Raw genomic sequence first — 13,304 nt, forward strand, 5'->3', positions numbered from 1 at the left:
GGGGCGCATACGTGCAAAAAAGACGATTGCGCCCATTACGCCGCACATGTTACATATCGCCGCGAACGTCGCAGTGAGAGCAATAAGTCTAGGGCCATCAATCACTGATAACACTAAACTGATGAGCGGTAAAAACGTTTAAAGCGTCGCCTATGGCTAATTTTGGTTGCGGTCGTTTTCTGCGATGTCGCGGGTGCGCGCAATTTTAAAGCTTGACATGTTTGGTGTCTATTTAACCGACGTGACCCGATCTTTTATATTTGACCAAAAAACTGGGTAATAATAAATGTTTCCTAACATAATGTTAAAAAAAAAAACGTTTTTTTTCAAAATTTTCAGTAATTTTTCCTAATTATAATAAAAAATAAAACCCCCCGGGTTGATTAAATACCACCAAAATAAAGCTCTATCTGTCCCCAAAAAAATGGTGTAAAATTCATTTCAGTACAGCGTTGCATGACGGAATAAACGTCAGTCAAAGTATCGCAGCGCTGAATACTGAAAAATGGCCTGGCCAGGAAGGGGGTCTAAACACCTGGTCTTGAAGTGGTTAAGGTGTCTCTCTCTCTCTATCTTTTGCCTATTTCCCATTGTTGAAGTTACCCTTCACTTCCTGTCCCGGATATGTAACAGAAAGGATATTAAATCCCTCTTAGACAGCTGTCAGCAAAACAAATGTCTGCACTGAATGATTTCCGCCCCTGTGCCTGTTCCAGAGACAAAACATTTTGGGTTATCCCATCATTTTAATTAGTGACGATAATGGTGAGTGAATCCTCCAAGCTTGGCTAGAGACAGCAATAAAAGCCGACATGGGTTCTTACACTTTTCCCCTGCATCAAAAAATGTTTTAGATACACTGAACTAGACCTGAACTTAAAAAGTAAAGATTTGCTATGTCATAGAGAACAATAATAAAGGTTAATTGTTGACTATTTTGGCCATATACTTCCTCTTCAAACACAAACTCTGTGGTATGAACCTCTACCAATATAAACTATTTCTAGGTAAATCCAAGAAATATCTTAAAAGTATTTCTGCTCATTCTAAAGCCTTCTTTGTAGTGTGACTACCGGCTCCCAATGCTTCAGGATGGTGGTCACCCTGTGCTTGCATCCAATCTGCTGCAGGCATTGACCCTTACTGGTTGACTGACTGTTTACCAGCTGAGACTGGGGCTGCCTGTAACTTTAAAATCTTTGTAAAGTCGCAGCATATCCTCTCCTGTTATAACTTCAGCATCGTAATAGGAATACATACTGGAATTGTTATTGATAATACAAAAATTAGTTGAAAATAATCTAGGTATGCACCGATACTAGTATCGATAACGGTGCGGATACCGAGTATTTGGGCAAGTACTCCTACTCGCCCAAATGCTCCCAATGCCTATAGCGGAACAGCCGGTATCAGGAAGCCGGGCGACGAGTCTGCCCGGCTTCCTGGTTGGCAGGGAAGCGGGCTCCATGCTCCCTCATCAGTTGGTGAGGAGGAGGCATGCAGTCAGCTTCCCGACCGTTCCCGATTGGTCGGGAGAAAAATATCGGTACTAGATACTGAAAAAACAGTATCGATACATCCTTAAAAAAAAATTTTTACATCGCTTTTATGTAGTTAATGCTGCCTTCCGTCTGCCCATCACTTTCACCAAGCAATGAGGTACAATGTGGGAAGTTCAGAATGCTGCCTCTGTGAGGGTGGTGACACAAGGTGAAATGGTGTCAGTGCATTGAGGAAGTCCATCCTATGGGCATCTTCACTAAGATTACACATTTCTTAGGAGTTTACACATTTCTTTGCACGATTATTAGGAGTGGGATAGAACTTATGGAAATTCAATATAGAAATACAGATTTATTTTTAGTTTTTGTCTGTAGATACTCTTTAATGGGCACTTTTGCTGGACAGCATGGCCTGTTACAGGAAAAGGAAAAAAATGACAGATCTGCTGGCAGGATCAACAAATAAAACAACTCAAAGCAATAATTCTTTTGATACTAGACTTCTTTGTGTCACGGTTTTTCTGTGGTTACACCTGAAATATAGATGGGCTTGTACTTCTAAAAAGGTGTTTTATTGGTATTTTTAATGTTTCTAATTACAGGCAAAACAAGCAAGATAGGGACTGTAGGTTTGTTCTTAAGTTGAATTTGTATGCAATTTGGAAGAGGTAAATGTTTTAAGTGCAACTCCAGCCAAAAACTTTTTTAACTTTGGATAGCATAAGGAAGGGTTAACTCCCTGTAAAGTTTGTTTTGTTGTGTGTGCTCGTGTTTAGAAGATTTCACTTCACTTTCTGCCTCTGTGACAATTGGATTTTGAAAATGTTGGGTTGTCGTGGAAACAAGGATTGGTGATAAAGCTTCAGTCGAGACTCTTACAGGAGGAGATTTTCCCTTCCTAGGGGTAGATTTCCTCTCACTTCCTGTTATCTCAAGTACAGGAAGTGAGATTAAATCTTTCTAACGAGGATACAGACAGCAGTAAAAACCTCACAGTGACCGGGAAAAAGAGGTGGGCACTCGTCGGCTGCATGTCTAAAAAGAGCCAACTTCCTGAAATGTACGGACAGTACCACGAACCAAACCCAAAAAGGCGGGCGCTCCTTATCGGCACGAGCGCGGTAGCATTACAACTACCCCTGCTGTACAGTATTAGCCTGCGTTTGTAAGTAGGAGTCGTATGCAAGTCGGATCGATGTAAATCGGGACTGCCTGTATTTATAAATGTGCCGGTCTGTCTAGAGCAGCGGTTGCCAACCGGTGGTCCGTGGACCACTAGTGGTCTGCGAGAACATTTTGGTGGTCCCTGGGCCTCTCTGATGCAGTGTAGGCTGGGCCGTCATTGAAGCGGCAGAGGCTCTGGGGCTACCTCTCAAAGCAGTGGCTGTCACGAGGAATGCGCAGCTCTCAGTATAGTGCGGCCTCTGCAGGAGGCGGGGCATCTCGTCAGTACCCGGACTGAGCAGGCTGCGGGAAAGAACGCACGCGCACCCACACAATCTTTTTTTTTTTAAATTCATATTAGTGGTCCGCGGGATTTAAAATTATGAATTTAGTGGCCCATGAGGTCCGAAAGGTTGGCGGCCGCTGGTCTAGAGTACACCTTTCATTGTAAATTATTCTAAGAATCACTAAAATTACTAACTGCAATGTTCTAATCTATCCCCCAGCATGGCGACGCACGGCTGTGTTTATACACGCTGGATGCAGATTACTGTCCTGGTTCCTCAGTTACCTCAAGAATGGGGAGCAGGACGAGATTACAGAAAGAAAAAAAAATTGCATGATAAAACCGGCCAGGTTTTGTCCCAATAATGACATGTGCGGTGTACATGTTCGCTGTGCGCCACTTTCTAAATCCCTATTGGATTAAATTATTCAACAAGGTTATTATAAAAGCACACATTAAATTGGATTACATAAATAGAGAATGGAATCGGCAAATCTTTATCTAAACGGAAAACTATCAGCATTCTTAATTCAAGTCAATGCAAATCCTCTTAAGGGGGATAGAAGAGATAAGCCTTTTGTCCTGTAGTGAAAATTAAAAATAAGTATATAAAAAAAGATATATATCAGTATATACTTTAGCAGGTGCTGCAAGAAATGGGGCTAAACTGAGCTCATCTTCTCCAGAGCATGGACAGAGCCATTCTGTAACCCGAAATAACATTTGTTCTATGTCGGTCTATCGAATGACCAAGAACTAGTCACACATAAGAGGCACCGGGGAGATCAAAACTGGAGCAGACAGAAACTGGAGCAGTTGCCCATGGCAACCAAATCAGCTTCTCTCTTCAGTTTGTTCATTTAAAAAAGGAGAACTATGGGGTCAGTGCTTTTCCCCATAGTTCTAAGGGTCACGGGAGGACACAAACTAGCGTCCTCCCGTGACCCAAAGCGGAGTATACCCGTGACCCAAAGCTCAGCTACAGCTTGCGGTATACGGAGACCGCCGCAGCCGGGACTGTTAAAATGGCATCCATTAGATGCCCATTTTCATGGAAATGTGGGGACTATCAGTTAGGTTTGTGTTTTTCCATGTTTTTTATATTTCAGTACACTGCCCCTTTAAGAAAATTCAACGGTGATTTTTCCGGCGGGAAAAATCGTTAATTTGGCGGGAAAACATCGCCACGAGGATGTATGGCAGTTTAAATAGCTACCCTATATAAGGAGGTGCTGCTAGGACTGAAGCATCCAGTTGGAATCCCGTTTTACAAGCTTCCCTCCCCCCCTCCCTAGTCGCGGTATTTTTATGTGGTTTGTCACCTCAGGAGAGGGGGACTATTCCATTGAGTGATATATTGCTCGAGTTTCAAAAACTGGGCAATATGGTGGAATTTTAACAGTTTATTGGTTGATTATTTTGATGGGTTTTTAGAGCTTGATATAATTATTTAATCCAATAAAAATGCAACGGCCAATTAATGCCAATTCAAATAAAATAGTGTGGTGTGGTTATTTATTTAGAATTTAAGTTAATATAAGCATATGTCACCTACAGTTCCATGATCCCAAAATGACTGTCAAGATCTACCCAGCTGCGTGATTGACAGCTGGGCTATGCCTATCTAGAGGCAGAGCAAGCTGTACCCGCCCCGTCCGTTCTGCCAGTCAGCGCTGGATCGGACAGGGGAGGGGGGAATCCCTACAGGGAGCCGTGAGTGACAGTAAGCATGGGGACAGCTTCCCTGCTAATCTGGAAGCCGGGTGGTGAGTCATTACACACCACCTGGCTTCCTTAAAATGGGACTTCCGATATCAGTGAGTACGGGGGAAAAGAAAATATGTACTCAAACTCAATACCGAAATACCAGTATTGGTGCATCCCTACCATTCTGTAGTGGGTGGAGCCTGCTGGGTCCCTCCCGCAGCTCCGCTCAGGCTATGTGCAGCACAGTGATGATGTCATGATGAAGCAATATCCGAGTTTGCAAAGGCATTTGGTACACACAAAGTAGGTGAATCTACTTTGTGTGCACCAAACGCCTTTGCAAACTCAGATATATAAACTCAGATATATAAATAATATATTCCTTCATCACCACCACGCATGTGAATATCCTTTGTGATGAAGGAATATATTTAAATTGAAGAAGTTCTTCTGCCTGGATTTCAGTTTTGACAACATCACTTCCATTCTGTTTTCCTGGGTTCTTTTTTTAGCCTATTAGCAAATCTTTTATTCCGTTTCAAAGCAGTTTAAATACAAGGCCGGGTGTCAGGAACGTGATGAAAGTGCGTTTACCTTGCGTCGGTATTAGTGCACAGGCAGCAGATCCGTAACTACACAACACTTCCATTCACTGTCAGGACTGAGCATGAAGAACGCAGCGAGCCCAACACCAATTAGCATTATCCAGTCAGGGGATGAGCGACGCTCCCATTAATAATTCACTGTAACGTCTCTGTAACCTCTCTCCCTCCGCTCTATAAAAAGGTCTAGAAATGTATGGAGATGCCGCAGCTGCGGGAACACTTCAATCTCATCCCCGCAATACCCACGGAGATCAGGAAAAAAAAAAAACATTGTTTGTTTTGAATAAGACTGATTATGTTCATTCAACACAGACAGTGTGAATGTAAATTCCCTTCCCCTGTAGACTGCGCTATCTGGTGAAACAGAAGTCGGGCCTCATTCACACAATGAGTTCAGTGAGAGAAATACAGGTCATGCCATTGCCGAGCTCTTTCCAAATATGTGAGTTGCCTGGCTGTTATCTATTAAAGACATTCACAGACAGAAGGTTCACGTGTTAAAAACAACCAACGCATTTCGGGGGCCAGTAGCACTCCTCACTTCATCGGGGCGTGATCAAGAATCAGAAAAGGCTTTTCCCCATATTAAAGAGGAACTTCGCCCTCATATTTAACCCTTTCGCTGCCAAGGCGTTTTTTGCACACGTTATAATCCACATTTTAGGCCTGAAAATTACTTACACACTAAAAACATTATATATATTCTGTCAGAAATAAAATGGCGGCAGTTGCAAATACTTACATCACACGATATCTTTATCAAACCCAAAATGTTAGTAAAACATACACTTATGTTAATTTTAATGCACAAAAACACAATATAATACCAATTTGTTTTGTAAAATAGGAAAGATGAGGTTACAACGAGCAAATAGACAGCCAACATGTACAGACCAAAAATTGCGTGCGTCTGTGAAACGGCGACAAAATACAGTAACCCAAATTGTCCATAGGCAACGCTTTAAAAGGCCCTACCGGTCATCAGATATCCTTGAATATTAGATCAAGAATTATTGCCTTCTCTGGCACATGCGGCGATACTCATTTTCATACGTAGGGGCTCCCAACGCATGTTTACGGTAATCTGCGCATGCTTGTGGGGGTACTTTTACATTTTTTCTTTTTTTTTTACTTAATTGCCATACTAGTGGTGACAGGTTTTCTTTATTGTGACATTAGGTGTCAATTAGACCCCCTAGTGTCACCTTTCTACTCTCTCTAAAGAAGCTATTGGAGTGCAGATCATGCTCCAATACCTTCTTCCCCGGTTTCTGCAGGTGAGGAATGAAGGTTGAGGGACCGAAAGTGATGCAATCAGCGTTGCTTCCAGTCCCATTCAGCGGGGAGCGGATTCCAGTGTTTGCCCGTCTCCTTCCCCACTGACATTAGTGATGCCAGTCCCGGGCCCGCAGGAGGGGCAGCGAAGCAAGGGGAAGGTGTCAGGCTGGGGGGGTGAGGCGCACTACACCAACCCCTGGAAGCAATCTGCCAGCAGCTTAGCCGACAGAATCGCTTCCAGTGTAAAGCCGACAAGTCGGCTTCCCATATGTAAACATAGTCCGGGGCCCGCTGCCAGCGACGTATGAGATATGTCAGTGTCAGCGAAATGGTTAAAATTTCAACAAACACACCTTTAGAAATGTCTAGTAATGACAATCTACAAACACATACTTCTAGATAATTGTCGGCTTTGTATTCTTTGCATACATACCTGGTCTCTCTTTTCCTCCCCATTCTTTTTAGAGTGGCCATTTTTAATAAGGGCAGATTAATATACCTCCCTTTACTTCCTTGAACTCTGGCACATGTGACTAGGACATGTGACCATGCACGTCATCTCGGGGGGGAAAAATGCCTTTCCCTGAGATCTCATGAGATTACAGATGAGATTTCCCAGCAATGCTCTGCTGATGTAACCTTGCAAGGATGCAAGTCTTTGGAATGGGCTACATCACTAATGCCCAAGAGGACCAGGAAGTGGAAAAACAATAATTGTAGGTAAAAGAAGAATATGTTTATTTAACCAATGAATGCAAGATGATTTCATATCGGCATGCAGAGCTGAATGCTGATGTGATTTTTAGTGAGAGAGCGTAAAGGTCCACTTTAATGTGTGTAGAAATAATGTTACTGGATCTGGATCACTGCTCATATGGACGGCAAGAAGCACCCCGATCATTTGGTGTGGGGCTCTACCTCTTGGTGTGTTCTCAGCAACTTTTTGGATACCCACTGGAGGGTAGTCCTGTTGGTTGTGAGCTGCCTAGCCCGAGCCAGTGTGATCTCTGAATGATCATTTCCCTTCTACTGTCTTATATGAATGAGTAATCACTGGTCGTTATCTCTTTACAAACCAACACTTCAAAAAGTGTGGCTCGTGTGTGTGTGTGTGTGTGTGTGTGTGTGTGTGTGTGTCCGTTGTCATCAGTGGTTCCTCCCGCTGACCCCCAAGTTAATTTTTACAGGAAGTAACTTAGATGTTGGCAGGAGAAACCACTGAGCACAGTGGGGAACTAACAATCCGTCACCCCTGAAGTGCTTTCCAGTGGTGCACAGCGACGTGGCCAGCCCTTTGCAAAGCCTTTAACCCAGGAGTGGGCAACTCCGGCCCTCCAGCTGTGCTTTAGCTACAAATCCCATCATGCCACTGCCTCTGGGAGTTATGCCTGTAACTGTCAGACTTGCAATGCCTCATGGGACTTGTAGTTCCACAACAGCTGGAGGGCCGGACTTGCCCACCACTGGTTTAAGCCCTGATTGGCTCAGAGTCACCCCCTTCCCCCTCGAATCACAGGAGGCTGATATAAGAACAGATGAAGGTATTTCATGTCATTCTGTCTAAAATTACATTTAGTTACTTTTTTGACGTAAACCCGAACAATGAACTTTTCTTACACGTTCCCTTTTAGACTGTTTATCTATACCATTGGAAGTGCTTCCTCATATCTGTTTGAGACATGCAAAAAAATACTTGTTAATCCTGCCAGCAAGCCAGTGAACGTGTCACTTCCCGTGCTCTCTTGTCTGTGCTGGCCTGAAATCTGAAGCCGCATATTAAATATAGATGCTGCTCCTCCATAGACACAGTACAATAAGCAAGTGCCCACTCACACCAGGGGGCCTGCATTGGATCTGTATAATGTGCACCCACTGATGCGCATTGTGTAGGGGTGGTGTGATGTGGCGCTACAATGCACTTTTTGCCATAGCGTCAGTAAAATGTCACAAGATGTCATTTTATTCAATGTCTATAAATGCGACCTAGAGGACAAGATTCACCAGCACTCGGTAATTCAAAACAAAACAATTTTCTGAGGAGCGCAACTACCTGTAATTTCCGTGGGTGACCCCAATGTGCTGAACGATGGATGGGCACACATAGCTAGGGAAAATACATGTCAATTGGGAATGCGGACAGCCATAATCTGGCTTGCCCTGTGAGATGGAACAAATGGTGACTTACAGTTGGGATGTGAGCATCCGTGCCCTGCTGTCTCTCACAGGATTCTCTCCAGGGTCTGTCTGATCAGGTGTTCAAAGCTGGCAGGTGGGGAGAGAGTGGCTGTCGGACCGGAGTGGGAGAACAAAGTGTCAGCCAACATCACAAACTCAGCTGGCCAGGCTGAGCCGCTGCGGCTGACACCTTGTTCTCTCACTCCGGTCCAACACTCCGGCCCATCCATCGTTCAGCACATTGTGTCACCCACGGAAATTACAGGTAGTTGCGCTCCTCAGAAAATTGTTTTGTTTTGAATTGTGATACACAGGGTCCCTCCCCCTGCATTGAGGAGCTTTGCACAAACATTAAAATGTCCCAAGAACACTTCAAAAAAAGAGATAAAACTTTGCAGTTAGATTGAGATTTTGGCCTTTGCGACTAAAATGTTTTTGTCGTAAGCACACGGTGTGTCTTTTTAAATAACTATTTCATCACCATAAATCTGGTTATTTATATTTGTTACAATGAAAATAAAATAAAAGGTCAACACTTTGATCTATATATTGGATTGTTTGTTAACCTGCTCTGCGAGATTTACATAAAGAATTTTTTTTAAAAAAGGGGGAAGGTCAACACTTTAAAAATGCCCGAACTCTCGCCTGGAGCATCACGAGGAGGAAGTGACAACACCGATACGTCTTTGGTTACATATGTGGCAGCATTACAGACAGATGTGTCACGGGGAGGCGTGGTGGGACAGCCGGCAAAGCCTAGACAGCATGACAAAGCAAGGCACGCATTCATTGCCTCATGGAAGCAGACACTGCAGTGTTTACCTCTATACAAAGCAGACAGACCGACCGACATACTAGGAGCAGGAACAAGCTGCACCATTCAAGGTTTATATACCAGATCTGCACCATAAATATACACAACAGCAGCCATGATGCAGTAAACACACAATACAACTGCATGAGTGTAGAGTCGGGCAAAGGAAGACCTGCAAGGGTTAATCCAGGCCACACCTTCTTGTACACAGGGTCAGGGGTGTGTGCGCCCTCTCTGCATTCCTACTGGTCACCCCCGTAGCATGTGACTACATCTGATGCCAAGCCACAGCCAATGGATTATAAGTGGTAACGTTCATTCATAAAGAGCGGCTGCATCCAGTGCATTCGATATAAACACTGATAGACGGCGGAGGAGAAGTGGCTGGAAGTCTGACGGCATGGCGGTGTAGCCGTCCTCAACAGGCAGATGCCAGAACAGAGAGCGCACATGGCGATCAATAAACACATCAGGTCCTCAATGACAGCAGCCCTCATCCCATACAATGACAAGCGTGGACCACACAGAGCTCCATTGTACAATGCACAGCCTGTTGCTGCTTTGTTGCCATTATTTCCAGCAATATGAACATTAATGGATAATGAGATTCCCATATAGTGTGTGTGTGTGTGTGTGTGTGTGTGTGTGTGTGTGTGTGTGTGTTTACACACGACTACACACAGACAAATATACACATCGCATGCATAACAAAAACACCAGATTATACAGAGGAGAAGTGAATGAATTGAATGCAACCTATAACCAGGATTCATTATACAAATAAGACGATAAATATAGAAGGTTCATGTCACATCTTAAAGCGGACCTTCCATACCAAACTGAAGCCTGGCCCCCGGCTTCCAAGCGTAAACAGGGACTGGTAGCTGTCGGCAACAGGTCGGTCACTGTGTTGGAAGCGCGCACTAAGCTCAAAACAGTGGACGCATATATGTCCATGCGAAAAAGGAAAAATCCTTGCTGACAACCCTTTAAAAGTTACTTAACAGAGGCAGGCGGGGACAGGCTCCTGATCATGTGATCACTGTGGCCGTCAGTTACAGCGATCACATGATCAGGAGCCTGTCCCCGCCTGCCTCTGTTAAGTAACAAATTTGAGGCGTTCGTGCCACCGCATATGCCTGAGCTGGTCAGGAAGGTGTTAAAAAGCCATTTGTAAAGTGGCTTAGCAGTTTTCCTTTGCAGCACTGGGGGTCCCCGGTTCAAATCCCAGTCAGGACACCATCTGCAAAAAGAGTTTGCATGTTCTTCCTGTGCTTGTGTGGGTTCCTCCGGGTACTCTGGTTTCCTCACACTCCAAAGACATGCTGGAAGGTCACCATGCCTTTCTGCAGACCTAGGAGCTCGAAATCCTGCAAGAATGCAATCCAGCCCATTGCAAGATTGTGGGATTGCGAGCACCCGGCTATCCCAGGTGGAAGCGGCGAGGCTATGTCACCTGTGTTGGAGGCCGGGGTAACATGTGTTTTTGAATGGTGCTAGTTAACATGTGCAATGCGTTCATGTGCGTTCTGTTTTTGCATGCGTCCCTGCAAATTATAAGACCTACTGATGGCAATGGCAGCACATGAATTACTAGGCAACTTTATCAGTACCACAAAAAGCACCATTTGGGATGTGTCCGGCACGGACACCCACATCCATAGTAACAAAGCTCTACACTTTGTACACACAGTGCCTATTAGCATTTGAAATGGTTCCTGGCGCAGTGTCAGGAACCTGCGTGCATAAGCCGTTAAGATGCCCATAGAAGAAAGAGGACAACCAGACATGCAGGCAAGAATGGACCACCAATAAAGTATCAACACGTGGTCCATCGCCAGGTGTGTATGGCCATGGAGGCAGGAGGTATAGCATGCCCAATCAATGCTGGCTAATTCCAGGTGGACATGAGATTGGCCAATGGTAACCAACCCCCCTACCCCCTTGAGATTTGGGGATGTGTTTCTGCATCTTGAGGTGGCTGAAGACACTTCGGCCAGACCCTTCTATGGTAATCTTCATAGCATGTCCCATCACAATTATCTCCACCATGCACTCAATTACGATTATGTTCCAGAACTGGAACTCTCCTCCCGATCTGGTCACGAGTAGCTCTTATGCATCATTTTATAGAAGAGCTCACAATCTATTTTCTGAGGCACATGAAAGTGGGGGACCACAACACTTCCCCATCTCCAGCCACCCTGATCATTGCACATACACGTAAAGCTGTCAAACACATCCTTCCAAAGGGGTCGCTCAGCAGCTCTGGCCTCCGATCAGCAGAACATTTCCAGCAGAGATAAGAGATCCACAGGCTGGGGATACAGCGTTGGTTTGCACACTGGAACTGGTTGTCCTCGCAGTCGGAGGGGGGAAGCGCTGGGGAGAGAGCCAAGCAGTGAGTGGGCCCGGTGGCGGGAAGGTGGTGGAGTGATGAGGCCGGGGGTGAGATGGGTACAAGCAGGGTTGATGAGATGGAGACAGGAACACTTTGATATGAGAACATGATTTACTAAAGACTGACATGCTGCTGGTGATGGGACTGATGGTAAACCAGCATAAGCAGACAGAGTTCAAGAAGAATAAAGGCTGGGGATACAGCGTTGGTTTGCACACTAGAACTGGTTGTCCTCGTAGTGGGAGAGGGGAAGCGCTGGGGAGAGAGCCAAGCAGTGAGTGGGCCCGGTGGCGGGAAGGTGGTGGAGTGATGAGGCCGGGGGTGAGATGGGTACAAGCAGGAACACTTTGATATCAGAACATGATTCACTAAAGACTGACATGCTGCGGGGGATGGGGGGGGTATTTGTGATGGTGCTGCAGGTGATAAGGTGACTAGTATTGAGTGAAGATTATTGATTAGGATCACAGCACGGACTTGGCATGATAAAAGAATTGGGCACACCGATGTACCCGGGTGAGGGGTGATAGAGGAACAAGCACATACTGGAGTGTTGGGGAGATCACTGAGAGTTCATTATGATGTAACAAGGTGATCACTGCCCATCAGATGGATATGTTGGGGTGACTCCGATGACTCGGGGTACACTCTGCATAGTCACCAAGTCTCTAATGTTCAAGGACATTCACCACCTCGGATGATTTTTTCACCACTGGTAGAACGTACCGCGTTGCCTTTTTTCTACTCGCCAGATACGATGTGTGACATCTGTTCCAGCTCTCCGGGCATTTCACCTTTATACATCTCAGCATTTAAAAAGGAAACCGAAATACACACGCTGCCACTGCTTCTAAAAATGCCACCTGCCTGGCTGTTACACTGATGCCACGCGTCATCCCTTTCCGAAGCCACTTGCTCTAGAGCAGGGGTATGCAATCTCAGGACTCCAGCTGTGGTGAAACTACAAATACCATCATTCCGCTGCCTCTAGGAGTCATGCCGATGACTGTCAAGAGTCTTGCAATGTCTTTTGGGGCTTGTAGTTCCACAACAGCTGGAGAGTCGAGGTTGCCAACAGCTGCCCTAGAGCAAGGCATGCAGATCAGAAGTTTCGACCTTCCTCTCTGCATGCTTGTGCATGGATGGATACTGCAGGTGTTGGAGCCGGGGATGGCCAAGGGACTAGTATTTTCAGCAGCTGCAGCCTCTCGATTTCTTGCTTTAGAGAGACCAGTGTTTGCATGCCGATGTCATTAACATTATTGGATCTGAATGGCTTTGTGGTCATCTGATGAAATCCTGACGGCGGCGGCAGACACACAGCAGCCAAGTGTCCCTGGAAAGTGCTGGCGAGTGTCCACCTGGTGACGAG

The 13,304-nt window shown here is 45.3% G+C and overlaps 1 protein-coding gene across 1 annotated transcript in view; it reads right to left on the minus strand.

The window, feature by feature from the left end:
- The window catches only part of LRP8 (LDL receptor related protein 8), a 181,257-nt gene that overhangs the window by 167,564 nt on the left and 389 nt on the right, over positions 1 to 13,304 (minus strand). The gene's annotated exons all lie outside the window — the stretch shown is intronic.

Source organism: Nanorana parkeri, unplaced genomic scaffold, assembly GCF_000935625.1.
Source record: "Nanorana parkeri isolate BGI_ZX_2015 unplaced genomic scaffold, ASM93562v1 scaffold715, whole genome shotgun sequence".
Taxonomy (NCBI): Eukaryota; Metazoa; Chordata; class Amphibia; order Anura; family Dicroglossidae; genus Nanorana; species Nanorana parkeri.